The sequence below is a fragment of the Podarcis melisellensis genome (assembly GCF_964234715.1).
Source record: "Podarcis melisellensis genome assembly, chromosome: 2".
NCBI classification, from domain to species: Eukaryota; Metazoa; Chordata; class Lepidosauria; order Squamata; family Lacertidae; genus Podarcis; species Podarcis melisellensis.
In genome coordinates, this window is record NC_138529.1 from 112,682,469 (window position 1) to 112,710,398 (window position 27,930).

The 27,930-nt window shown below is 46.6% G+C and overlaps 3 protein-coding genes across 3 annotated transcripts in view; all 3 read right to left on the reverse strand.

Annotated features, from left to right (window-relative positions):
• LOC309364748 (uncharacterized protein) overlaps positions 1–3,996 on the reverse strand; it is a 41,261-nt gene extending 37,265 nt beyond the window's left edge. The window contains exon 1 of the mRNA XM_081902605.1: positions 3,963–3,996. The gene's annotated coding sequence lies outside the window, so the exon portion shown is untranslated. The remainder of the gene's footprint in view (positions 1–3,962) is intronic.
• LOC309365127 (uncharacterized protein) overlaps positions 1–5,741 on the reverse strand; it is a 32,507-nt gene extending 26,766 nt beyond the window's left edge. Inside the window, exon 1 of the mRNA XM_081903298.1 lies at positions 5,679–5,741. The gene's annotated coding sequence lies outside the window, so the exon portion shown is untranslated. The remainder of the gene's footprint in view (positions 1–5,678) is intronic.
• The window catches only part of LOC309363223 (uncharacterized protein), a 104,525-nt gene that overhangs the window by 65,955 nt on the left and 10,640 nt on the right, over positions 1–27,930 (reverse strand). The window lies entirely within an intron of this gene.

Sequence of the window (27,930 nt, forward strand, 5' to 3'; positions counted from 1 at the left end):
GGTCAAACAGCTTCCTCACTGGCCTTGCAGACAACTTCATTGTCCAGAAAGTGGGAGAAGCAACAAGAGGAACAGCCATTTTAGATCTGGTCCTAACCAATGTTGATGACCTGGTTAGTGGGGTAGAAGTGGAAGGATCATTAGGCGCGAGTGATCATGCTCTTCTGAAGTTTACTATACAGCGGAAAGGAGCAGCCAAGCACACTAGGACTCAATTTCTTGACTTTAAGAAAGCCGACTTCATAAAACTTAGGGAAGTGCTGGGTGAGATCCCATGGACAGTAATACTAAAAGGAAAGGGAGTTCATGATGGCTGGGAGTTTGTTAAGAGGGAGATAGTAAAAGCACAACTTCAGGCAATACCAAAGAGACGGAAACATGGAAGGTGCCTAAAGAAACCAGGGTGGCTATCTAAAGAACTTTTAACTGAGTTAAGATTTAAAAAGGATGTGGACAAAAAATGGAAAAGGGGGGAAACCACCAAAGAGGAATTCAAACAAATAGCCAGCACGTGTAGACACAAAGTCAGAAAAGCTAAAGCACAGAATGAACTCAGGCTTGCTAGAGAGGTTAAAAGCAACAAAAAAGGCTTTTATGGGTATGTCCGTAGCAAAAGGGAGAACAAAGAAACAGTGGGGTCACTCAGAGAAGATGGTGAAATGCAAACAGGGGACACAGAAAGGGCTGAACTCCTCAATGCCTTCTTTGCCTCAGTCTTCTCCAATAAAGAAAACAATGCCCGACCTGAAGAATTTGGAGCAAATGATTCAGCAGAGGAAACACAGCCCAGAATAACTAAGGAGATAGTACAAGAATGCTTGGCTAGTTTAGATGTATTCAAGTCTCCAGGGCCAGATGAACTGCATCCAAGAGTATTAAAAGAACTGGCAGATGTGATCTCAGAACCACTGGCAGTCATCTTCCAGAATTCCTGGAGAACAGGCGAAGTCCCAGCAGACTAGAGGAGGGCAAATGTTGTCCCTATTTTCAAAAAGGGGAAAAGAGAGGACCCAAATAATTATCGCCCAGTCAGTCTGACATCAATACCAGGGAAGATTCTGGAGCAGATCATTAAGCAAACAGTCTGTGAGCACCTAGAAAGGAATGCTGTGATCACCAATAGTCAGCATGGATTTCTGAAAAATAAGTCATGTCAGACTAACCTGATCTCGTTTTTTGAGAATTACAAGCCTGGTAGATGAAGGGAACGCAGTGGATGTAGCCTATCTTGATTTCAGCAAGGCATTTGACAAGGTGCTCCATGATATTCTTGTAAAGAAGCTGGTAAAATGCGGACTTGACTATGCTACCACTCAGTGGATTTGTAACTGGCTGACTGACCGAACCCAAAGGGTGCTCATCAGTGGTTCCTCTTCATCCTGGAGAAGAGTGAGCCAACAGTGTGACACGGCAGCTAAAAAAGCCAATGCAATTCTGGGCTGCATCAATAGGATTATAGCATCTAGATCAGGGGAAGTAATAGTGCCACTGTATTCTGCTCTGGTCAGACCTCACCTGGAGTACTGTGTCCAGTTCTGGGCACCACAATTCAAGAAGGACAAAATGGTCAAAGGCCTGGAAACGATGCCTTATGAGGAACGGCTAAGGGAGCTGGGCATGTTTAGCCTGGAGAAGAGGAGGTTAAGGGGTGATATGATAGCCATGTTCAAATATATAAAAGGATGTCACATAGAGGCGGGAGAAAGGTTGTTTTCTGCTGCTCCAGAGAAGCGGACACGGAGCAATGGATCCAAACTACAAGAAAGAAGATTCCACCTAAACATTAGGAAGAACTTCCTGACAGTAAGAGCTGTTTGACAGTGGAATTTGCTGCCAAGGAGTGTGGTGGAGTCTCCTTCTTTGGAGGTCTTTAAGCAGAGGCTTGACAACCATATGTCAGGAGTGCTCTGATGGTGTTTCCTGCTTGGCAGGGGGTTGGACTCGATGGCCCTTGTGGTCTATTCCAACTGTATGATTCTATTCTATGATTCTATGAAATTAGGCTAAAGGTGTGTGAAAGAAAGTAATAGAAGTGGAAAGAAATTGCAATTGAGTAGATTGGAAGTCTAACACAAAGGTGGGGTGAGGGGTGGTGGGTGGTGATGGGAAAAGGAATTATTTGTGGGATTGAGTGTAAGTACCGTATGTTTGAACACTTTTAAGGATTGTATGAAATGTATGTTTGTATGCTTGTATATCTGAAATATATGTGGATTAATGATGACCTATTTTAACAATATTTTTTTTAAAAAAAATTAAAATAAAAATGGTTTTAGTTATGAGACATCACAATTTCAAAAAGAACTCTTAGGAAGTAACATAAAAAAAAATCTGTCTAAAATGTATAACTTGCTCCTAGAATGGCATACAAAGGATGAACAGGTCACTTCAAAGAAGAAGTGGGTACCTTTTGCTATATGTGGTGGTCATGTAAGATAACAGTATCATTTTGGGAAATGGTATATAATGAATTGGAAAAAAATGTTTAAAATAAATTTTGTTAAGAACCTAGAAGCTTATTTATTTGGAATTACAGGTACTGAGATCCCAAAAGACCAGGAAAGACTATGTATGCAACAACAGCTGCACAGATGTTATTATCTCAAAGATGGGAAGATGCAATAATCCGAACTAGGGAAGAATGGTGAGCTAAACTGCTGGACTCTGCCAAAATGGCAAAATTAGCCACGAGACTCAGGAATCAAGAAAACAAGGACTTTAAAAAAGAATGGGGAAATTTTATAATTTACCTATGAGATTACTGCACGCAAATCAAAACGTTAGCTGGACTTTAGGAATCACTTGTAAATAAGTTTATGGACACTTTAGATAAATGAGAACTGTGGAGAATGTATCTATACAGTGGTACCTCATTTTACGTAACCCTCTGGTATTTTTCCGGGTTTCGCCACTCGCACGCGTAGAAGCACTCTATTGCGCCGTGTGCGTGCGCAGAAGCGATCCTCTGGTTTGCAAAAACCTCGGGACCTGTCATTTAAAATGCTATAAAAACTATGCTTCTGTTGATTCATCATTTGCAAACCCAGAAATAGGTGTTCCTGTTTTTGAAGTTTGCTGCAGAAACCGAACGTGCTCCTGAGCTCCATTTTTACTGTTGCGCAGCAAATTTAAGTGCCCCCCATCCTAATTAAGGCTTTTTTTCATTCCGTTTTACCCTTAAGCGGCTAATTTAAGTCGTCTCCATCGTAATCAAGGTTTTTTTCATCCCATTCGTTCCCTTGGACAGCTAATTTAAGGCCCACCCCCAATCAATATTCAAGCTGTTTCTGGTTGCAGTGTTCTGAGGTGACATTTGCAGCTTTAGTTTTTTCCTATTTTTTGCATTTTTTGTTTGTGTGGCTTTTTCATTTTTGACTGAGGCTTAGTTTTTTGTTTTATGATTGATTGACTGACTGTGGAAAGGGATAAAAGCTCCCCATTCAAACAATGACTATCATCAATGCAGGTATGAAAATATATATAATTTTAATTTTTATCATCTACAATACTGTCTTATTTATTTTATGGTACAGAACATTGATTATTGCTTTCTTTTTATAGATCAATGGTCTTGTTAGATAGTACAATTCATGTTAAATTGCTGTTTTAGGGGTTGTTTTTCAAAGTCTGGAATGGATTAATCCATTTTGCATTACTCTCTACGGGACAGCACGCCTTGGTTTTGGAACGCTTTGGTTTTGGAAGACTTCCAGAACCGATTAAGTTTGAGACCCGAGGTACCACTGTAACTCCTAAGATTTAAAATCCTGGAGGGAGAAAATCTGCCCCCACTACTTTATGAAAGGGATTCAAGAAACAAAGAGCTGCTTTGGAGAAGGCCTCACCCCCCTCCCTTCTTCCTGTCAGGAACTTCCTTCCATTTGTCTCCTCTCCATCTTTTCCTCTTTCTCCCTCCACAATCCATCTATCCCTGTCCCCATCTCCTCTCCCCTGGAACTCACCAGATTTCTCCAAGGGTCCTGGGAGGGAATGCTCAGAGGTTGTGGGGAGGGATGCGGGAGACAGCCTGATCAGGTCAACCGTCCATCTTCCTCCTTCCATCCTGGCCAGGGTTGCAGGTTCAGTCTCAGCTAGGTTTGCAGGTTCAGCTTCCTGAGGAGCGCAGAATCCAGAGCAAGTTGCAGCTTCCTGGGAGGGGGGGAGAAGAAGAAGCCAAGGGAGTCTGAGAGCCCCTGCAGGGATTCTCCTGCCCAAGACATTCCGCTGCCCCAGAGAAGCCCCAATTGGGCGCCCCCTTCCCAAGAGTCCCAACCCATTTTCAAACACCTTTGGCAATTTCTTTCACCTGCCTGTCCTGCCTCCCTTCCTAAGGCTGGCATGGTACGCACATTTGTGGCCTGAAAGTAGATCCCATGGAACTTAAGAGTTAATCTGCAAAGGACTGCTCTGAATACATGGGTGGCCCTTGCATGGAGAAGAAGGGAGCCCCTTGCTTGCATCAGGACCCCCTGGGAGAGGCGGGGGATCCGCCCACTGCTCCCTCTGCCCTCGCTGCCGCCTCCTCTGCCCTCCTGGCCTGCAAACACCCTTTGCTCTTGTTGCTCAGGGGAGAGAGGCAGGAAGAGCCTTCAAACCCATCCCTTTCCTCCTCTGCTGCCTTTTCTTGCAGCAGCCCAGTGAGAGGGGAAGGAGCTGCAGCGCCTGGTTCACTGCAGATACACACATGGTTTACTGGGATTGTGAATGAACACGTCCTCCGCCTTCCATGCGGTGGGAGTGGGGGGGTTAAAAGTGGTGAGGAGACACCCCCCCCCGTCCTTTTGGGAAACAGGAGCTTTGGCCAGGAGTAAACAACTTAGATGGCAAGTTCACAAGAGAAGCACTTTGGAGCACTGCTTGCTCCTACTATGTGTTTGGACCTAGAGGACAACATACATGTTTACACCACAGGACTCCTTAAAGAGGGCATTTCTTTATATTTGCGGGCCATTTCTACAAAATGGAAGTCTTCTGATGGCAGCCCTGTACAGGAAAGTTTTCGATGTTTTACATTTTTTGATGTTTTTGATGGAAATCGCCCAGTGGCTGAGGCAACACAGTCAGGTGGGCAGGGGGCAAGCAATGAATTATTTATTTTTATTTTACTCTTATTCTTATTAGTATTATTCCCTCCTAAGCCCATCCTGTTATGCATGCTGATCAATGACTTTGTCCCAACCCCCCCCCCCTTGACCGCAAGAGGGCTTCCTATTTTTACAGCTATTCTTCACATTTGTATCACAGGGCAGCTTACAAGAGAAAAACACAGAGATGCATAACAGAGTAAAAAATAAAAACAACACCCCCCCCCAATTCAGTTGTGAAGTCCATAGATTGTTTAATGAGCCAAACGCCTGGGAGAAGAGCAAGGCTTTCGCCTGCTGCCTAAAGATAAGGTCCTCCTCCGAGGGGTCTTCTGCTGGAGTATAGATATTAAATTTAAATTAATACTATTAAGGCGATCCTGGCCAGCAATGCCCACCCCTCTCCCCTCTCCTTGCCTGCAACTCCCTTTGCACCAGATCCCTGCAGGAGGAAGCTTCTCCCCCCCCTTCAAGGCCCCCATTAAGAAAACAGCTCCCTTCCCTCCCTTCCCTCCTCCCCATCCGGGGGCTTCTCATCCTGGACCCCCTCGCAAAGCCCCTTCCCTCCTTCCCCGCCATTGGCTTTGCACTCACCCGAAATCCCAGGCAGCGGGGGCGGGAATGGGAGCCCCCGCGTGGGAGGCAGGGAGTGAGGGCGCTTAATTAGGAGGCTTGATTAGGAAGAAGCCCCCTCCTCCGCCTCCGCACGACGCAGCCCCGCTTCCCGCCTCCTCCCCTCCCTCCTTTGCAAGCCCCGATTTTATCTCTGCTGGTGAAGCCGGAAGTGGAGGCAACTCGGAGGAGGAAGGAGAAATTTCTCCCCACGTTCAGCCTCTTGCCTGTTATTTGATAATTGGGGGAAGGAAAACCTTGCAGCACCTAACCAATGGGGACACGAGGGCGGGAACGTGTGCAGAGGGAATATAAGCTCATTCCTTGCCCCAGCTGGACTGTGCCTGCTTTGGACCCCCGCTTTTGCAAGAACGTATTGTCCTCAATAAGGGACGCTGGTGGCGCTGTGGGTTAAACCCCAGAGCCTAGGGCTTGCCGATCAGAAGTTTGGCAGTTCCAATCCCCGCAAAGGGGTGAGCTCCCTTTGCTGTATCTCTGCTCCTGCCAACCTAGCAATTCGAAAGCACAAAGTGCAAGAAGATAAATAGGCACCTGTTGTAAACAAAATCTGTCCTTATTCCCTTATGGGGGAGACAAGAGCCTTTGTAGAGTCCTTTGCAGGTTCTCCATCAGTGGGAGAAAATAACAGAGGCCAACCAGAGAATATTGAGAAGCAAAGCAGCTAGTAAGCCTGATCTTTATTGAACTGTTGCAACAGGGTGCTCCCTTCACACGCAGGAGAATGGAGGAGGACCCCGAACAAAGGTGTGCCTGCCCTTATACACATCATTTAAATTTCCTGCCCTGGAGCTCAAGACCACCCCTCCATACATCATACATACATCACAAAAGAGGTGTAACCCAAGACCACCCCCCACAAACATCATACGTACATCACAGGAAAGGCGATCTACAACAGAAATTTGAATGTTGTTGTTTTTCCTGTGTGCCAGGTTATCAGATAATGCCTTTCCTGGTAGTCTGGCCATTTTTGAGACGGTGATTACCCAATTTCTGAGAGAACGGGAAGGTTCCTTCACCCCCTCCCTCCTTGCAGGGAAAACATTTGGTCAGTTTGGGAGTCAAAATGGTTTCAGGACGGTCTTCCTGTGCTGCTCCAGACATCTGGTCCACATATCTATGTACGTGCTTGGTTGGTACATTTAGGAACATTCATTTTATATATATATAAGACTTTCATTATTTTTTTAATACTTACCGCTACAGCAGGAAAGTAAACGGCGTTTCCGTGCACTGCTCTGGTTTGCCAGAAGCGGCTTAGTCATGCTGGCCACATGACCCGGAAGCTGTACGCTGGCTCCCTCGGCCAGTAAAGTGAGATGAGCACCACAACCCCAGAGTCAGTCACGACTGGACCTCATGGTCAGGGGTCCCTTTACCTTTACCTATTGTCCTCAATAAACTCTTTATTTGCTTCTCTAATATTCTTCATATGGTATTTTAAGGAAGGAGATCCAGGGTTCTCTGGACCCACTTCTTACAATGTATGAAGTAGCTTATAGCAAAAAAGCCTAATAACACTGTGTAACTGAATAAATTATTTTAATAAATATTGAAATGGAGAACATATTTTGCCTTCTCATGTTCATGTAAACATGGTTCTATTCCAACCTCACTTAGTATTAAATTGTGGGTGGACATAGCAGACAACACAGAGATTTCTCCAAGTGGTTCTTTATAGTAAGCTGGAACTGAACTGAGCTCAAACAGCTAAGCCGGCCTGCTTTTATAGGCAGCTGGCTGTCAACATTGTAACAACAACAACCCAGGGTTTCCCACCTAAATTAACTGACGTGGACCTGAGTGAAAACTATACACACAATACCCCTGGTGGCCAGGGTGAGAACTTCAATACATAACACTTAGTCCCCACTTCCACCTCAGCAAAGAATTTTTTATACAGAAATCTCCTGGGCATAAGTCTCCCTGTTTACATTACAGGGAGGGCTCAGCCTCTGTCTACCTTATTGCACACTCATTACACACAATGTCTTTTGCAGCGTCCTGTATTCTCCTCAAAGAAACACTCCAGAGACACAGGAACAGTGACATGCAGCAGCAGCAGCAGCAGCAGCAGCAGCAGCAGCAGCAGCAGCAGCAGCAGCAGCAGCAGGAGCTAGACAGATTAGCTGGTGATTTTGATCCAGAAAAGGAGCAGACGGGGAAAGGTTAAGCAGAACCCACCCATGTCGCCCTTAGGTGTGCTCAGTCTTCACCTGCTCCATAACTCCACCTTACATGAGAAAGAAGGAAGGAGCTCCAGGAAACAGGAAGTGGTCCTTCAACCACCCAGGACATCTCACCATCACATACAGATCCCGTCTCCTGCTGGGGAGTCAAGAGTGGCCGAGGGATGGCAGAGAGAGGAGGGGAAGGGCCCAGCGACAGAAGGAATGGCAGGGCTCCAGATGCTCCCTTGGACCCCCTGTTACGGAAAAATTCCGGGTGCGGAGAAAAGATTTGCAAGTTCTTACAGAACTTTAATGCAAATCTATCTCCGAATGGGGGACTGATACGGAAGGAGGGGAGTACCCTTCCTCACCCCTCCACCTCGTGAGAAGGGGCCCGAGGCGATGACCACGACAGCGCCCAACTCTGCCGTGACTCCTCAGTCCCCACACTGTTGCACAAGCACCACACTATACCCCTTGGCCTTATAAACTAATGTCCTTTTCCTTCTATATACGAGCGAAATAAGCCCTTCTTTCTTAAGCCTTCCTTTCGCCCTATTTTAACATGGGTAGACCGTATCGAACTGTATTCTCCATTGACTATAATGGCCGCGGCTCGGCCAATCAGGACCATGCATTCCCCTGCAGGAGCTAGCTCAGGGAGCTCATTTAACCTCCTGGCAAGCTGTTGACAGCTCCCCGCTGCGAGAACAATGGAACCGAAACCAGCGACCTTGTAAAACTGTCAAAGTCTTGTTACAATGTATCCATTTTGTTTCCGCTTTTGATATTCAATATACACTTGACCGGCAAAGTGCCGAAACTTTGGAAAATGATATAAAATCAACCAAAGCTCCGATTTTCTCCATCTTGACGTCATTCTACTCGGCTCCCTCTGGACTCCATGATGCTGCCCCTACCTCCATGATCCCCAGAGCGGCGAGTCACGTACTCAGGAAGACCCTAATCCTGTCGGATCGTTCTGCCAAACCCTTCCTCCGGGCAATGCCAGGAGGCAGACGATGCATATCTACGCCATTGTCTTGCCATCACCTGTACTCAGGAAGCGTTTATCTATGTTTATCTATGCATATCTCTTACTCTGCATATTTCCCCCTCCCTTCCTTAAAATGCTAATCCATGTAACCCCACCTTTCTGTAATATATTCATGATGTAATCTGTGAAACCCAACCTTCCCATAATGTATTCATGACATTTGTTGCACTGTATTCTGGGACTTGGAGGGAACTTTTAAAAGTTTATGTCGCCCCATTCTCGGGGTTCAATCCATTTTGAACCTGTTGCGCAATAAACTTTGGATCTCCGTTTATTGCTCCTGTCTCCGGCTGAGCTCATTTCTTCCGCTAGGACCCGTGGACTTCGTCCGACGAGCCGGGTGGCAAGGGTAACTCCGCACCCAGAATTTTTCCATAATATTTGGCACCCAACGTGGGGCGGGCGGTTCTCCTGTGTTGCTGACCGGGGGCCCCGAAATCTTCAGCCGGCTCCTGGCCATTTGCCTGGGAAGATCCTTAGGACCTCCGGCCATCTTCCGGGCGGTAATCAAACGTCCCAAGGGTTCAGCCGGGGAGCAAAGGGAATCCGGCCGGCTCATTCATCGATCCCGGGATCAACGTTGAAGACGCGTGGGAAAAGGGGGTGGAAATCTCCTGGCAACTGAATTCTCTGCCCTCCTCTCTATCGATCCTTCTTACCTTTCTCTCGGTCCATTTAGCAAGAGAGATCGTGGACCTTCGCTCGACCCAAAAGGGGGTTCTGAGCTCTATCTCTTTCTCTATAATTCTCCGGCCAGCCGCACCAATTGAGAGCCCGAAAGTAAGACGGAGAGACCCGGCTTGAAAGATAGCCGACTCCCCGCAACGGGTATCTCAGTTGAAAGCAAGGGGTTGGAGCTCTTTTTCCAAACTTCCCGAGTGTCCTTTCTAGGGGGCAGGAAGTGGTCTTGCTTTCTATCCTAATCCCAGCCGCACCGGTCGGAGCCACAAACAACACGTATCGTGAGCCCGCTTCCGAAAGCAAGGGGGATTTTCGACCCGAAACTCTATCCAGGGATCACCCGATCTGGCACCGCACGGCGCGGGCGTTCCGTAGGGCCCCTTTTCCTGAGAGTGTGACGATAGGTAGGAGGTTGCCAGGAGGGATAGCCCAGGGAGGATTGGGCGGGACTTGGCAGAGTGGAAAGGAAACCCCAGGAAATTGAAAAGTAGGAAAGGAAGGAAATAGGTAGGAAGAGCTCTCTAAAGACCCCGTTAGAAAGTTGCCAAGCAGCTGAAGACAGAAAGAACCCTAATCACCTTAACGACCTCCCTCTCCCTTCTCTTTACCCAGACACGCGTGAATAAAATGGGTACCCAAGCTTCCAAGCATGAGCGGGCTCGCTCTGGGAAGAAGGCTTCTAGAAAGCCATCTGAATCCCAGAGAGACCCCGACTCCCCTCTTGAATTTGTCATCTCATATTGGAAGTCTATTCCCGGGCACAACTTGCTATCGAGGCAGAAATTAGAAGATCTCTGAAGAGAAACTTGGCCGGCTGGAACTGCCTCCACGAAACCAGAGTTACGTTGGCCAACAGGAGGCTCTTTTAACGAAGACCGCCTGCAACATCTGAGGAAATACTTGATGGAGGAAAAACCCCGTCAATTAGAGTACCTAGCCGCTTTTGAAACAGTCAGAGGACTGCTCCAAGTAACAAAAGGAGCTGCGACCTACCAACTGCCTATCTTAAATCATGGAAGGCCGCCTCTGCCCCCCCCTTACGAAGGGCACCCTATAGATGACTCCGTGGAACAAGCGCTCATTCCTTTCTACTATAGACAAACTGCTCCACCCGCCCCAAACAATGACCCAAATAACGATAGCGGCGAAGAGACAGAGGAACAAGGGGCACGGGGGGGGGCGAATCAAAGAATGACCAGGCAAAGAGCCAGGGAGATGCAGGGTGCTATCTCAGAGAACCTTAGCCCCTTAGCACGAGCAAGAGAGATACAGAATGCTATTGCAGAGAACATCAACTCCTTAGCCAGGGAAGTACAGAGTGCTACCCTAGAAGGCACGAACTCCTTAGAAAGACCCGAAGGGGCCCGAGAAACGCCCAGGCAATCGGACTCTACAGCCATCCAGATGCCCTTAAGGGCTTTGCCAATCCCACCGTTGCAACCAAACGGACCCCCCCCCCGAATGGTATATACCCACCAACCATTCTATATGGCAGACCTGGTAACTTGGTCGAACCAAATGCCATCATTAAGAGATGATCCAGATAAATGTCACCGTCAGGCCAGCGCAATATTTTCAACTCATAAGCCGACCTGGCCGGATGTTCACGTTCTCCTGAACGCACTTTTCAACGAGGCTGAGAAAGCAGATATTTTAGCCAAAGCCGGAGAAGCGATTGAACTTCCAGACTACCAGGCAGGTCGCCCGGCAGGGTTAGCGGCACTCACGGCCCAATGCCTACGCACCGAACCAACATGGGATTATAACACCACTAATGGGATCTGGTGCCTAAATTTGTTTAAAAAGGCAATCTTAGACGGCATCAAGGCCGCCGGACAACGCACCGTCAACTGGACGAAAGTCCAGACTATGCTACAGGGGGCAAATGAACACCCGTCTGACTATTATACCAGACTCGTATCGGCCATCAAGACCTGGGGAGGGATCGATCCAGAGAACTCCCAGCACGAAGTCATAGTGAAAGGCTTCTTTAAGGATCAAGCCTGCCCTGATATTAGAAAAGCGCTAAACTTACAAATAGGGTACGATGGAAAAAGCATTAGTGAAATCCTCTCCATCGCAAAATCCGTCTATAATTCACGAGACAAGAGAAAAAGAAAGGACCCCAAACCTGAAGTTGAGCAGATCCTTGCCCTGAGCATGGAATTAAACTCCAACAGGGGCAGGGGTTTCAATCGAGGGAAAGGGATCTGGGGAGGGGGACCTCCCAATCCCCACTGGCCTTGGGGGCCCACCACTACTGGATGTTTCTACTGTCAGGAGGAGGGACACATTAAGAGGTTTTGCCCCTACCTCAATAACATGGCTTACGGAGCACCGCATCCCAACGCAACTCATGGGTATGGAAACCCTCCACCCAACACATATAACCCTCAAGCAGCCCCTGCCCCCTTCAAACCGCAACTGCCTTCGAATGCGTCCATTCAAAACCAAAGACCCCTACCAGGACCGAGGACTCAAATGCCCGCAGTTACCACATCCACCCACCCATGGACTAACGCCACAGCACCTCCCTTACACCCCCCTAACCAACCCCCTCCGGACGATCAAGAGGCCTATTGACAATTAGAAGGGGATCCCGCCCGAACCCAAACCATCTGCCCAGTCTTAACGTTATCCTCCGAAGAGCCATTTTGCACCATAGAGATAGACAGCCATCCATACCAATGCCTATTAGACACCGGAGCCACTTACTCCACTTTAACCGATAGCCACTTGGAGCCAGGCACAGAGACCAGGAAAGTTATGGGTCTGGATGGGATACCCCGTACTTGTCCACTATCACGTCCTACTAAAGTTACCCTTGGACCCTTACTGGCCGAGCATACCTTCCTCCTGACCAGCAGCCTGGTAAATCTCTTGGGAAGGGATTTACTCTGTAAGTTAAATGCGACAATTAAGTGTTCTCAGGAAGGCATTTATTTACACATCCCTGAGGAATCCATCCCCACCTTTCAGGGAATAATTGAGGAGGCAAAAACAGACAGGCAATTTCCGGAACTACCTCCTGAACTGGAAAACGACTTACCCCCTTCCCTATGGGGCACGGAGTCAACCTCAGTGGGTCTCCTAATATCAGCAGTCCCAGTAAAAATTACCTACAGAACTGATTTACCCTTCCCAAGTACAAAACAATACCCCTTACCGAAAGAAGCTATCGACGGACTAACCCCTATAATAGAGGACTTTCTCGAGAAAGGGATCCTGGTCCCTTGTGCATCCCCATGCAATACTCCAGTGCTCCCAGTAAAGAAACCATCGGCAGAAGGATCCCCAGTCCGGTACCGTTCTGTCCAGGATTTGAGGCTAGTGAATCAATTTGTAATACCCCGCCACCCAGTGGTGGGCAACCCAAACTCCCTCTTAAACGCCATACCTGCAGAAACCAAATGGTACACTGCTGCAGACCTGTGTTCCGCCTTCTTTAGTATTCCTCTGGACCCAGCTAGCCAATTCCTTTTCGCTTTTACCTGGGGACCCAGTCAATTAACTTGGACAAGGTTACCCCAGGGATACGTGGAATCAACTGCAATATTTTCAGCCATCTTACACCAAGATTTACAGGATATCCATCTCCCTGCAAGCTCCGCCCTCTTGCTTTACATAGATGATCTTCTCCTCTGTTCCACCAGTGAGGAAGCATGTAAAACGGACACTAAACACCTCCTCACGGAACTAGCCAGAAAGCGACACAAGGTGTCACCAAAAAAGCTCCAATACTGCAAACAAGAAGTAAAATACCTTGGGCATATCCTAGGAGTAGGCACCCGAAGCTTAGCTACAGATAGAATAGAAGCAGTAACTAAAATTCCCCTTCCCAAAACAAAGCGACAACTGCAGGGATTTTTAGGAATGGCTGGCTTCTGCAGAGCCTGGATCGCGGGTTACAGCGAAATAACAAAACCACTGTCTGCTATGACCCGCCAAGACCATCCAGACACCCTAGTTTGGGAAGAAGAGGCATACAAATCTTTTGAGCGATTAAAACGAGAACTAAGATCCGCTCCTGCCCTAGGCTTACCGGACTACAGAATCCCCTTTAACTTGTTTATCCACGAACAAATGGGGGTAGCCTCGGGGGTACTAACTCAGCCTTTCCGAAACCAAGAGAGACCTATGGCATACTACAGTCTACAACTAGACACTACCGCAAAAGGCACAGTGAGTTGTCTCAGAGCTATAGCTGCCGCAGCGATCCTCCTTGAGAAAGCTCAAGAGACCGTCCTAGGACACGAAATCACCATCCACGTTCCCCACTCCGTCTCCACCCTCCTAACTCTGAGAGGCTGTCATCATTTCTCCAACTCCCGACTAAATAAGTACGAAGCCCTCCTATTAACCCCATCAAACGTCACCATAAAGCGAGTCAACTCCTCAACCCAGCCACCCTTCTGCCTCTCCCCGACGATGGGACCCCACACCACGACTGCGCGACCATAGTCCGCTAAGCAGAAAAACCCCGGGAAGATTTAGACCACCTTCCCCTAGAAAATCCAGATCTGATACTTTACACAGATGGCAGTTCAATAGTCATTGAAGGGGAAAGAAAAACCGGGTATGCAGTTGTCTCCGACTTTGAAGTTTTAGAGTCAAACCCAATTAATCCGCAATATAGCGCCCAGGCCGCAGAATTAATTGCGCTCATACGTGCCTGCGAGATTAGTTAAGGGAAAAGGGTCACTATTTACACTGACAGCAAATATTGCTTTGGACTAGTACATACAACCGGCCAAATTTGGCTCCAGAGAGGCTTCCTATCTGCGGCTGGCTCCCAAATTTCACATGCCGCCTTAGTAGAGCGACTCCTCACAGCTATTCATCTACCTACCGCAATAGCAGTCGTCCACTGTAAAGCACACACCAAAGGGAGAGACCCAGTCTCAAAGGGTAATAGACGAGCTGATAAAGCTGCCCAAGCAGCTGCCCTGCGTCACCCCAACAACGAGTCTGAGTTCCAAGCCCTACAGATACCTACCGATCTAGACCCTACCCAAATATATAAATCCACCCCAGAAGAAGAACCTTGTGGGAATCTATAGGCGCCACTGAACAGAATGGTATTTGGACTCTCCCCGATGGTAGACCTGTCCTTCCAAAAGCCTGGATTCCAAAATTGGTGAGAATCCTTCACCAGCGAACACATTGGGGAAAGGGGAGGCTAATGGAGCATGTTATAAGGTCATGGTACGCTCCAGGGATCGCTGCCGCTGCCACTGCGGCATCAAAGAACTGTATTACCTGCCACAACTTCAATCCCAAACGTGAGCCCAGAAAACCACCAGGAGCTAGACCACGGGCTTTCGTCCCCTTTGAGAGCTTACAACTAGATTTTATTGACTTGCCCCCATGTCAGGGCTTCAGACACGTTCTGATCATAATAGACCAATTTTCCTCCTGGGTAGAGGGATTTCCTTGTCGAAAGGCCACTGCATCAGTGGTTGCTAGAGCTCTCCTCAAGACATTATTCCCCGATATGGAATGCCCCGACGACTAGACAGTGACCGAGGGAGCCATTTTACTGATGAAATAGTACAACTAGTAGCCAAGGCTCTTCAAATAAAATGGGACCTCCACACACCCTACCATCCACAATCCTCTGGCCAAGTAGAACGCATGAACCAAGAGATAAAAATACAGCTGGGAAAACTTTGTAACCTTTCAGGGCTAAAATGGGTAAACGCACTCCCACTGGTTCTCCATAATATACGGAGTGCCCCAACAGGACGTTTGAAACTCTCTCCGTTCGAACTTCTATTTGGGAGACCTCCTCCCGTATATAACACCTTATTCCCCCTCTCAGAACTTGAGGTGGGGGAGACAGAACTTACTAACTATATCATTCAGCTCCAGACACAACTGCAACGCCTCCACCACTACGCGGCCATCGAGGGACAAAACCTGCCCATCAACGTCCAAGCCCACTCCTTCCAACCAGGCAATTGGATCCTCGTCAAGGTCTACCAGAGGGCACCCCTTCAACCTGCATGGGAAGGTCCTTACCAAATCCTCCTGACATCGCCAACCGCCGTGAAAGTAGGTGAAAAGAACTCATGGTTACACCACACAAGGTGTAAGTCGGCACCCCCCCTCCAGAGACGGGAGGAGACCTCAGAGACGACATCACCTTTTCGACTCCCCCCACTCCACCAACTTCGTACATCGACAACGACAACGACCAACAGACCGGACCAGATCGGGGTCAAAATCGGGCCCAACAGACCGGACCAGATCAGGGTCGGAATCGGGCCCAACAGACCGGACCAGATCAGGGTCAGAATCGGGCCCAACAGACCGGAACAGGCACAGTTCCACCCAATTGGACATCTAAGATCATCCCAGATCCCAACACTATCAAACTACGCTTGAAACGCCTTTGACAGCTCCTTTGACAGCGCGCCTTTGACAGCTCCTTTGACAGTGCGCTTTGACAGCTCCTTTGATAGCGCGCCTTGACAGCTCCTTTGACAGCGCACCTTTGACAGTTCCTTCAACAGCACGTTTGACAACTCTTTCCGTCTGACAATGCCTTGCCATCCCCGGACTCTGATTATGAATTTCTCCTTCATCCTTGTCTACAGGACTTTGACCCAATCTTCAGCCACACCAACGGATCATTGCACCGGATTAGCCACGGATTACCATTTCCTGGACTACCATCGAGTCGAAACCGGCGGAAAGTCAAATCCTGCCCGAATGGGGGACTTTGACTTCTGCCTCCCTGAGTCTCGAACATTGTTACGCCATTCCCTCGTGCCCCGACTAACTGACAACGAATACTGGGAACTTTTCATCCGAGACAAGCAGCTACACCGAATTGGGTCAGCAGCAGTCACCCTTGACCATTCCTACTACCGCCTCAACTGTAAGAACGGGACTCATTTCCTTTACGGCAATGGGGAACTCTTGAGGAACCCAAATTGGACCGAAGTCGAAAAGGGAGGGGCCACACTGTCCTACACCGACGCAACAAACCCCTCTGACAACTTGATTTTCGGATTCCAATGTCTCCTCATGACCCCGGAACCCTGAAAACCCCAACTGCAAGGACTTTGCCTGAGAGGGTTTTGCTGCCTCTGGAACCTTGGGGTCACCCACGACTGGAGAGGGGCAGAATATTTAGAAGGGTGGTATCACCCGGCACATCCCTCACGCTCCCCCACTTGGGAGAATGTTGGACCTTTGAGATGCGGGGGCATAGCCAAGGACAGGCGACTCCTCAATACCACCGACCCACTTCATCCACTCGGCACGGCACCTTGCCAGCTCGGCACTGATCCCTCCCTCCCGGGGGAGGATTTCCTCTCCTCTTGGGAACAGAACTTTTACATCAAACTCCTTGGCCAGGTGGCTAAAGAGGCGCCCTATCCTGAATGCTGGATATGCGCACATGCACCCAGCCACCTCCAACAAAGTCTTCCCCTTGTTCCGGTACCCGTGACCACTGAACAGTTCCGATCGGGAGACGTCGCTTCTTGGAATTTAACTGCCTTGAACTTGACTCACCAATACCTCTACCTTACTGGCCCTACAAAGGGACCCCTCTGCCGCATTTTTACTGGAGAAGGAACTTTCATTGGGTCCAGTACCTGCACCTCCAACTTAGAACTTTTACCCACCGGCCATGTCACTGTCACCGATATGACCGGGTCCCGAACTTTCCCAAATCTCACCCTTGCTTGGGCCACCGTCATCGGACACCCTCCAGCCTGGCAGCCTCAGCCCGCTGACTCCATGTTGCTGCAAGCTTTTGCCTCCGGAAGAATGGAGTCCTACCTCAGCGGCTTGTTTTGGGTATGTGGCCATCGCGCATATACCTGGGTGAGCCCACATATGTCAGGATCTTGCTTCGTAGGGTACATTGTCCCCGGCATAAGAGTAGTCCCACATCTACCCCCTGGGAGGCAGAGGAATAAAAGAGAACAAAAGGGACTGTCAGACCTGTCCGATGTCGCTGCCAACGGAGAGACTGTCGGCCGAGCACTCTTCCCTGCCTATGGGGCCGGCTCTAATCATGTGGACATCCTCCGACTTACCGACATCCTTCTGAAATTCATGCAAGAGGCAACCCAAATCACAGACTCTCTGATGTTGGAGCTGTCAAAGGTAAGGCAACTAAGTTTACAGACCCGGATTGCAACGGACTTTCTCCTGTCCAGTCAAGGAGGGTGACTGATCAGACTTTGAATATTACCGGACACTTGAACAATATTCATGAACTGGCAGGGAAGCTAGATGAGATACGACATGAAGGACTATCCGACATAGACTTGTGGGGATGGTTGCCCAAGCTCGGATGGCTCCGACAGTTGCTTAAGGTGATATTGCTTACTGCCCTTATTGTTGTCCTTTGCATCTCTGTGCTCTCCTGTACTATACACTGTGTCTCTCCTTGTTGCTCTCTTCTCCGCTGTCCTGCTCAATCCACCCCTCTTTCTCTCCGAGCCTACTCCCGCTCCCACAGCGCCCCCGTCTTGCCCGAATACGTGCAAATGAGACACCTGGGGGAAGGAGAGTACGAAATCACAGGGGTATAGGGTGCGGAGAAAAGATTTGCAAGTTCTTACAGAACTTTAATGCAAATCTATCTCCGAATGGGGGACTGATACGGAAGGAGAGGGGGGGTACCCTTCCTCACCCCTCCACCTCCTGAGAAGGGGCCCAAGGCGATGACCTCAACAGAACCCAACATCACAAACACGCTTTTCCAACAACACAAGAGACGACTCTACACATGGACATCACCAGATGGGCAGCATCGAAATCAGATTGATTATATTCTCTGCAGCCAAAGATGGAGAAGCTCTATACAGTCAGCAAAAACAAGACCTGGAGCTGACTGTGGCTCAGATCATCATCTTCTTATAGCAAAATTCAAGCTTAAACTGAAGAAAGTAGGAAAAACCACTGGGCCGGTAAGATACAATCTAAGTCAAATCCCTTATGAATACACAGTGGAAGTGAGGAACAGGTTTAAGGATTTAGATTTGGTGGACAGAATGCCTGAAGAACTATGGATGGAGGCTCATAACATTATACAGGAGGCAGCAACGAAAACCATCCCAATGAAAAGGAAATGCAAGAAAGCAAAGTGGCTGTCCAATGAGGCCTTACAAATAGCGGGGGAGAGAAGGCAAGCAAAATGCGAGGGAGATGGTGAAAGATAAAGGAAATTGAATGCAGATTTCCAAAGAATAGCAAGGAGAGACAAGAAGACCTTCTTAAACGAGCAATGCAAAGAAATAGAGGAAAGCAATAGAACGGGAAGAACCAGAGATCTGTTCAAGAAAATTGGAGATATGAAAGGAACATTTCGTACAAAGATTTCCATAATAAAGGACAAAAGTGGAAAGGACCTAACAGAAGCAGACGACATCAAGAAGAGGTGGCAAGAATACACAGAGGAATTATACCAGAAAGAAATGGATGTCTCGTATACCCCAGGTAGCGTGGTTGCTGACCTTGAGCCAGACATCCTGGAAAGTGAAGTCAAATGGGCCTTAGAAAGCACTGCAAATAACAAGGCCAGTGGAAGTGATGGTATTCCAGTTGAACTATTTAAAATTTTAAAAGATGATGCTGTTAAGGTGCTACACTCAATATGCCAGCAAGTTTGGAAAACTCAGCAGTGGCCAGAAGATTGGAGAAGATCAGTCTACATCCCAATCCCAAAGAAGGGCAGTGCCAAAGAATGCTCCAACTACCGCACAATTGCACTCATTTCACACGCTAGCAAGGTTATGCTTAAAATTCTACAAGGAAGGCTCAAGCAGTATGTGGACCGAGAACTCTGGAAGGACAGATTGTGAAGCTGAGGCTCCAGTACTTTGGCCACCTCATGAGAAGAGAAGACTCCCTGGAGAAGACCCTGATGTTGGGAAAGATGGAGGGCACAAGGAGAAGGGGACGGCAGAGGACGAGATGGTTGGATAGTGTTTTCGAGGTTACCAGCATAAGTTTGACCAAACTGCGGGAGGCAGTGGAGGACAGAGGTGCCTGGCGTTTCTCTGGTCCATGGGGTCACGAAGAGTCGGACACGACTAAACGACTAAACAACAACATACACTTGACCGGCAAAGTGCCGAAACTTTGGAAAATGATATAAAATCAACCAAAGCTCTGATTTTCTCCATCTTGACGTCATTCTACTCGGCTCCCTCTGGACTCCATGATGCTGCCCCTACCTCCATGATCCCCAGAGCGGCGAGTCACGTACTCAGGAAGACCCTAATCCTGTCGGATCGTTCTGCCAAACCCTTCCTCCGGGCAATGCCAGGTGGCAGACGATGCATATCTACACCATTGTCTTGCCATCACCTGTACTCAGGAAGCATTTATCTATGTTTATCTATGCATATCTCTTACTCTGCATATTTCCCCCTCCCTTCCTTAAAATGCTAATCCATGTAACCCCACCTTTCTGTAATATATTCATGATGTAATCTGTGAAACCCAACCTTCCCATAATGTATTCATGATGTTTGTTGCACTGTATTCTGGGACTTGGAGGGAACTTTTAAAAGTTTATGTCGCCCATTCTCAGGGTTCAATTCCATTTTGAACCTGTTGCACAATAAACTTTGGATCTCCGTTTATTGCTCCTGTCTCCGGCTGAGCTCATTTCTTCCGCTAGGACCCGTGGACTTCGTCCGACGAGCCGGGTGGCAAGGGTAACTCCGCACCCAGAATTTTTCCGTAACCTCCCCCTACCTTGACACCAAGAGGACCCCTTCTTCTGGGGCTGAAAGCATTGGCGTGGAGGTTTGATTTTTGTCAAGACTGTAAGGAAGGGGGGAAATGAAACGTAAAACACACCCACCCATGGACACACTGGAGACTGAATGAAATAGGCCTGTCTGAAGGAATAGGTACTGGAGAGCATAATGTGGGGTTTAGCTGTAATGCTCACCTGCCTCCCTGGACTGGTCTTTTCTTGGGGTCAGGGAGCTGGAGTGGTCAATCTACATGAAGTTCCCAGGTTACCTTTCCTTCTGGTCAGCTATTCCAGCTTTTCTCCCCCCCCCCCCATTTCTTTCTTTATGGAGGGGCAAAGGCTATGCACTTTGTATAGATGAAACTACAACCCACAACTGGAATCTTCTGGGTGCACTGAGGTTCCTCCCCACCCCCCAGATAGAATAGATTCCTTCAGCATCTTGCCCCACCTCCCAGAAACAAATTTATCTGGTTAAAGTGTTTGTTTGGGACGGCATTATATTGTATGGAATATCACCTTATTTCTCTGAAGGATAGATTCTTTATTATCAGAAATAATAAATATATTAACTGGGTTATGAATAGCAGTTTTGATACTGTCAACATGGGGGAGGAGGAGGCCCCACAAACATTTTCCACATTTCGAAGTTAAATGATACAAAGCCCCCTCAAGAATCGACAGAAGCTTACCAGGGTACATTTCCTTCTGCTCAGCTATTCAGGCTCCTCATTCCTCCCCATTTCTCTATGGAGGGTCAAAGGCTATGCACTTTGTATAGACGTAACTACAACCAACACCTGGTATCTTCTGGGTGCATCAAGGTGGCTTCCTTCTGCATTGTCAGCAAGTGACAACTGTCATGGAACAATCCCCAGTGTCTCTGCAGAAAATGTTACTGATGGGCTTGTAGGGCCAGGGGACAGAGGCGGTCTGCTAGGTGGATAGGGTTGTGGGATAGAAATGTCAGTAACCAAAGACTGAACTGGAATAAATGTGTAACCTGCCTCAAGATTCTTTGTGGTTGTTTTGTGCTTTCACATTAACTAAATCTGCTGCAAAACAACAACAGAAATGGAAGTGAGCTGGAAGAACTTGACGAAAAAATAGGAATTTTTAAAATAAACAATAGATTGCCAAAAATAAGAGAAAGAATACTTAAATACCCCTATTAATATAAATGAAATAAAAGAAGGAATTATGACTTCTAAGAATGGTAAAGTCCCTGGTCCAGATGGTATTTCTATAAAGAATTACAAAAAATTGGAAGAGACCATATTACCGGTGTTAGAAAAAATAATGAACAAAATTTTAGAAGGAGGACAATGGCCAGAATCATGGCAAGAGGCTCTAATTACATTGATACTGAAATATGGATCCAATTTAGAGTAAATTAAAAATTATAGACCAATCTCATTTCTAAATTCAGATTATAAATTATTTGCAAAAAAATTAGCCAATAAATTGAAAAAGATCCTGGCAAGATTAATAAAGAAAGATCAGTCAGGCTTCCTACACAGAAGACAAATTTACAGCAACGTAAGGTTGGTAGTAGATACAATAGAATACCTAGAAATGATACCAGCTAATAAAAAGGCAGCCCTGATCTTGGTGGATGCGGAGAAAGCATTGGATGTTTTGGGGGCATTCATGCAAAAAACGTTGGAAATGATGAGTTTCGGTGAGAAAATATGTAGTGGTATAAAAGCGATTTATAATTCCCAAAAGGTCAGACTAATTATAAATGGTGAAACATCAGAAGGTTTTAATATCTCTAAGGGAACAAGACAGGGCTGCCCTCTTTCTCCTCTCCTCTTTATCACGCTTCTGGAAGTATATTTGAAAGCAGTAAGAGAAGGCCCTAGAATAGAAGGAATTAAAGTTGGACAAAGGGCCTATAAGGTCAGAGCCTTTTCAGACAATCTAATATTTACACCAGAAAACCCTCTAGAGCAGCGGTTCTCAACCTGTGGGTCCCCAGATGTTGTTGGACTACAATTCCCATCATCCCTGAGCTCTGGCCTTGCTAGCTAGGGGTGATGGGAGTTGTAGTTCAGCAACATCTGGGGGCCCACAGGTTGAAAAAGGCTGCTCTAGAGTATTGTAGTAATATTGGAAAAAACAAGGCCAAGAATAAAATACAAAACTCAGACTTAAAAGAAAGGGGAGGCTTTTACCTTCCAGATCTCAAAATTTACTATGAAGCAGCTTGTCTTACTCGGATTTGGGATTGGATTAAACTGGAGAAAGAAGAGGCAATAGAACTGGAAGGACATGACAGCATATTTGGTTGGCATGCATATTTGTGGTATGGGGGGGGAAGTACACAAAGGACTCGACAATACTATAATAAGTTTTTAATAAAGGTATGGGGAAAATACAAAGAATTATTGGAACCCCAAACTCCATGGTGGCTATCACCCATTGAAGCACTATCACTTAACATGTCAACAATGAAAGGAATACGGCCAACATACAGAGAATTACTAATAGAACAAGAAGGAAAGTTAGAAATAGAAACAGGACTTAAAATTACTAACAGAGCAAAGTATTTAGGAATTTGGATAACCATGAGAAACATTAATTTATAGAAAGACATTTATATTAAGGTATGGAACAAAATTAGGAAAGACTTAGAAACCTGGAGTAAATTAAAACTCACATTGTGGAGAAAATTTCTACAATCAAGATGGTAGTTTTACCAAAAACGCTGTTCCCTTTTCAATCAATTCTTGTTCTTAATGGCTTAAATTGTTTTAAGGAGTGGCACAGCTATTTGGCAAAATACATTTGGCAGGGCAAAAAAACCAGAATTAAATTTAAATTAACAGAAACCAAAAACAAAGGAGGGTTAGGAATGCCCGATTTTAGCATCTACTACGAAGCTGCCTGCCTGTTCTGGCTTAAGGAATGATCTTGAAGAATACTAAATTATTGGATATTGAGGGCTGGGATAATATAGTGGGGTGGCACAGCTACCTGGATTATAATAAAACAAAAATCCACAAAGGATTTCTAAATCACATTATTAGGAAAGTCTTATATGAAGTTTGGAAAAGGAACAAAAAATTATTAGAACCAAAAACCCCATGGTGGTTGTCACCAATGGAGGCAGAGGCAGTAAAAAGAAAAAATATGGATTCAAATTGGTTGACGTATAAAGATCTTTTAGAGGAAGTAAATAACACTGGGCAACAATTTTTTACTTTTTGAATGTTGTCTAGATTTCTACAACTGATTTAGGGTATTTTTGCACTGCAGAATCAGGAAATGGCATCCGTTTCTCTCCATCAGGTCAGGTTTACTGTAAACTGAATGGTGGGCATTGATAAAGGTAAGTGCACGTAAATTGCATGTTGCTTCAATATTTTTCAAACTTAAGGGCTTGAACTTCCATTTCTTGGAACTCCTGGAATGCTCAGCAGCAGGGAGGTCTCTCTTCAGAGTCCAACAGTAGTCAGCCATCATGACTGCGTCCCAGCGACCCTGATACCTGGTCTCCATCTCTTTCATGTCCTGATGGAATCTCTCCCCCTGCTCGTCACTCATTGAACCCAGGTTCTCAGGAAACCGGTCCATATGTGAAAATAGGTGGTACATCTTGATCCTCATGTTGCAGCCCAGGTTCCTGAAAGCAGTCAGCATGTTGTTGACAAGTTCTGCGTAGTTTCTGGCCTTATTGTTGCCAAGAAAGTTCTTCACTACCAGAACAAAATGCCTTCCACGCTTCCAGTTCCACTTCGTTCATTGAGTTTCCGAACTCTGGATCTCTGATGAGCTGACAGATCTGAGGACCATCAAAGATGCCAACTTTCAACTTCTCCATGGTCAATCCTGGAAAAGCCTGGCACAAGTAAGTGAAGTAGTCACCATCCTTGTCCAGAGCCTTGGTGAACTGCTTGATTAAGCTGAGCTTGATGTGCAGCGGTGGGAAGTGTATTCTGTCTCTGTCCACCAGAGGGTCGTTGATGACGTTCCTTTCTTTGCAAGGCACCAATTCCTCCCGCACAGGCCAGTCCTTCTTCGTGTAATGCTGAGCACGGTCCCTACTATCCCACATGCACAGAAAACATGGGTACTTGGTGAAGCCAGACTGTTGTCCCAACAAAAAGTTCACCATCTTCAGGTCAACACAAATAAACCACTTATGCTGATCATAACCAATTTTCTCCAGCACATACTTTACCGCTTCATAGTTCTCCTTCAGTGTACTCGAGTGAGCCAGGGGTATAGAGGCAAACTGGTTGCCGTTGTGTAGCAGAACAAATTTCAGTGATCGCTTGCTGCTGTCAATGAACAGTCTCCAATCTTTGGGTTCGTACTGTGGCACTCCAAGCTTGAGCAGAAGCTGCGCAATTTCTGCACAGTACACCAAGTCCTTCTCTTCTGAGAAAAAAACGGAGGTACTCTTGATGCCTGTTGCGGAAGAAGCTGATGTGAGCACTGTCAGAGAGGAGGTTTTTTTCCCTTCAATCTGGATGCCAACAGTTCGGCAGAGTCCTTTCACAAGCTGAGGTCGCGAACTAGATCATTCAACTCCTTTTGGGAAAATGGATGTGGAGCATCATCTTCAAGAACCACTTCTTCTTCATGTCCTTCAACACTGGAGGCATCTTTGTCACTAATGTCAGGAAGTTCTCAGAAGATAGGCACTGGAATTTCATAACAATGAGCTACAGGACAACGTGCTGATTGAATATCAGGATTAACTTAGTTTTGATCCCCCAACTTTATGCTTTGCCGCACCAATTTATGGAAGATTTCAAGGTTTTATGACTTCAAACTGATCCCTTCTCAACATAATCACCAAGAACTATTGGACCTGAAAACTTCTTGTCATTAAAATAATCATTTCCAATCAAAACAATTATTCGACATGGCATTTTACCCCCACCAATTTCTTCTAAAATGCTCCACACAAGCGTACATGTGAACAAAAACGTAAAAAAATGACGTGGCCATAGCTCAAAAACTTGATCTGATTCAGCAAAACCAATGTGATTTTTGGATTCAGCACATCAGATTCGTCTTAAATCAACTGAAAAAATGCAGACAACAAATTTGTTGTTGACCAGTGTAATAGATTACAAATGAAAAAAAATTGAAACAATAAGACATACAGGAATAGGCTGGTTTCAATACCATCAATTAAATGCAATTTTTGAGGGAGACAAGAAAGTAAATGGATTTGATACAAAATTATTTGAAATAGACAAAGAATTGATTATAAATGATGATAAAAATTTATCCAAATTGTATAAACTATTATTAAATTGGCACCTAAAAGACAAAGGGGTTAAAGGTGTCATGGTCAATGGGCTCAAGATTTTGGTCATACAATTGATTTAGAAAAATGGGAAAACTTATGGAAAAGAGACATAAGATTTACAGCATGTTATACAATAAAATAATTTTTTTAAAAAAAAATGATGTACAGATGGTATCTTAAACCCTCGAAATTGGCTAAAATGTACCAAAACACCAGTGGAAAGTGTTGGAGGTGCAAACTTAAAGAAAGGAATTTCTCCCATTAGTGGTGGACGTGCCCTAAAATTAAATAAATTTGGGATACCATTAATGAAGAATTAAATAAAATGTTATGACATACTTTCCCCAAAAAACCAGAAATTTTTTTGGGGGGCTATTAACAGACATCCCAAAAGAATATTTTTGTATGCAGTAATGGACCTGTCCTTGCCGCTGCTTGTCCACCAGGTTTCTCTTACGCACAGCAACCCAAGTCATGTGGGCAGGGAGGGGGTGGTGGTTTGCAGTGATTTGTAGGAAGTCATTAATTTGCACCAGGCATCCTATTGGGAAGACCCAGTTCTCTGAGTGCATGTTCTTGAAGTTGGACAATAGGGGCAGTACAGGATTCCTTTTGGTGTACCGATCTCCCCGCTGCACCAAGAATTCCCTGCCTGAACTGCTTCAGGTTGTGGCAGATGTTCTCCTGGAGACACCTAGTTTGGTTGTCCAGGGGAATTATAACATTCACACCGACACAACCTTATAAGGGGCCGATTGGGACTTTGTGGAAAACATGGCCTCCATGGGGCTGTCCCTGAGTAAGTTTGGCCCAACTCATAGCCGCGGACATGCCTTAGACCTGGTGTTCACCTCTATGGATGTTGGTGATCTGACACTAAGTAAAAGCGAATCTAAAGAAGTGCCATGGTCAGATCACTTCCTGGTGCAACTGGACTTCTCCAGAACCCTTCCCCTCTGCAGGGACATGGGACCGATTTGGATGGTCCGCCCCTGCCACTTAATGGATCCAAATGGTTTCCAGAGAGTGGTAGGTGATGTTTTATCCCATGCTGATGGCCTTTCAGCTGATTCCCTGGTGGCACATTGGAATGTGCAGTTAACCAGGACTATTGACTGTCTGGCTCCAAAGCGCCCTCTCCGATTGCATGGAGCCCGGACAGCCCCATGGTTTTCCATGGATCTGAGGGCAACGAGACGGCTAGAGCACCAGTGGCAGAAACCTCATTCTGAATCTGACCGGACATGGGTTAGAGCTCAACGTTGATCCTACCAAATGGCGATAGCGAAGGTGAAGAAAACCTTCTTCACCCCCTCTATTGCATCTGCAGAAAACAGCAGCAGGAGACTCTTTCAGGTGGTTTGCAATTTAATGGAACCATCTGATGCAATGGGGCCTGGCACGGGCACATGATCTCCTGCAATGATTTTGCAAAGTTTTTTTGCAGATAAAGTCACTCAGATTCAGAGAGGTAGACTCCCCCGTGGGAGCAGGGCGGGGGCTGGGGAGTGCTAGAGTCCTGTCTAGTAAGGTTGCGTGGGATCAATGCCAATCTGTTACGTCCGAGGATGTGGACAGGCTGCTTGGACGAGTGAAACCAACCACCTGTCTCCTTGATCCTTGCCCATCCTGGCTCATAAAAGCTAGCTGGGAAGGGCTGGGCGATGGGCTCTGTGGGGTGGTGAATGCTTCTCTCTGTGAGGGAGCCTTCCCAGACACACTCAAAGAGGCAGTTACAGTGGTACCTCTGGTTAAGAACTTAATTCATTCTGGAGGTCTGTTCTTAACGTGAAACTGTTCTTAACCTGAAGCACCACTTTAGCTAATCGGGCCTCCTGCTGCCGCTGTACGATTTTTGTTCTCATCCTGAAGGAAAGTTCTTAACCCAAGGTAATATTTCTGGGTTATCGGAGTATGTAACCTGAAGCGTATTTAACCCGAGGAACCACTGTATTAAATTGCTTCTTAAAAAAAAATAAATCTTTAGACCCAGCCAATATGACCAACTATCGCCCAGTCTCAAATCTTCCATTCTTTGGCAAGGTGATTGAGTGGGTGGTTGCTGAACAACTCCAGGGAAGCCTGGAAGATGTGGACCATTTGGATCCCTTCCAGTTGGGATTCAGGCCTCATCATGCGACTGAAACAGACCTGGGCACGCTGGTCGATGATCTCCGGCGGGCTAGGGACAAAGGTGAGAGCCGTTTCCTAGTTCTGCTGGATCTTTCAGAGGCTTTTGACACCATCGGCCATAACATTCTTCTGGACCGTCTAGAGGGGCTGGGAGCTAGAGGCACTGTTAT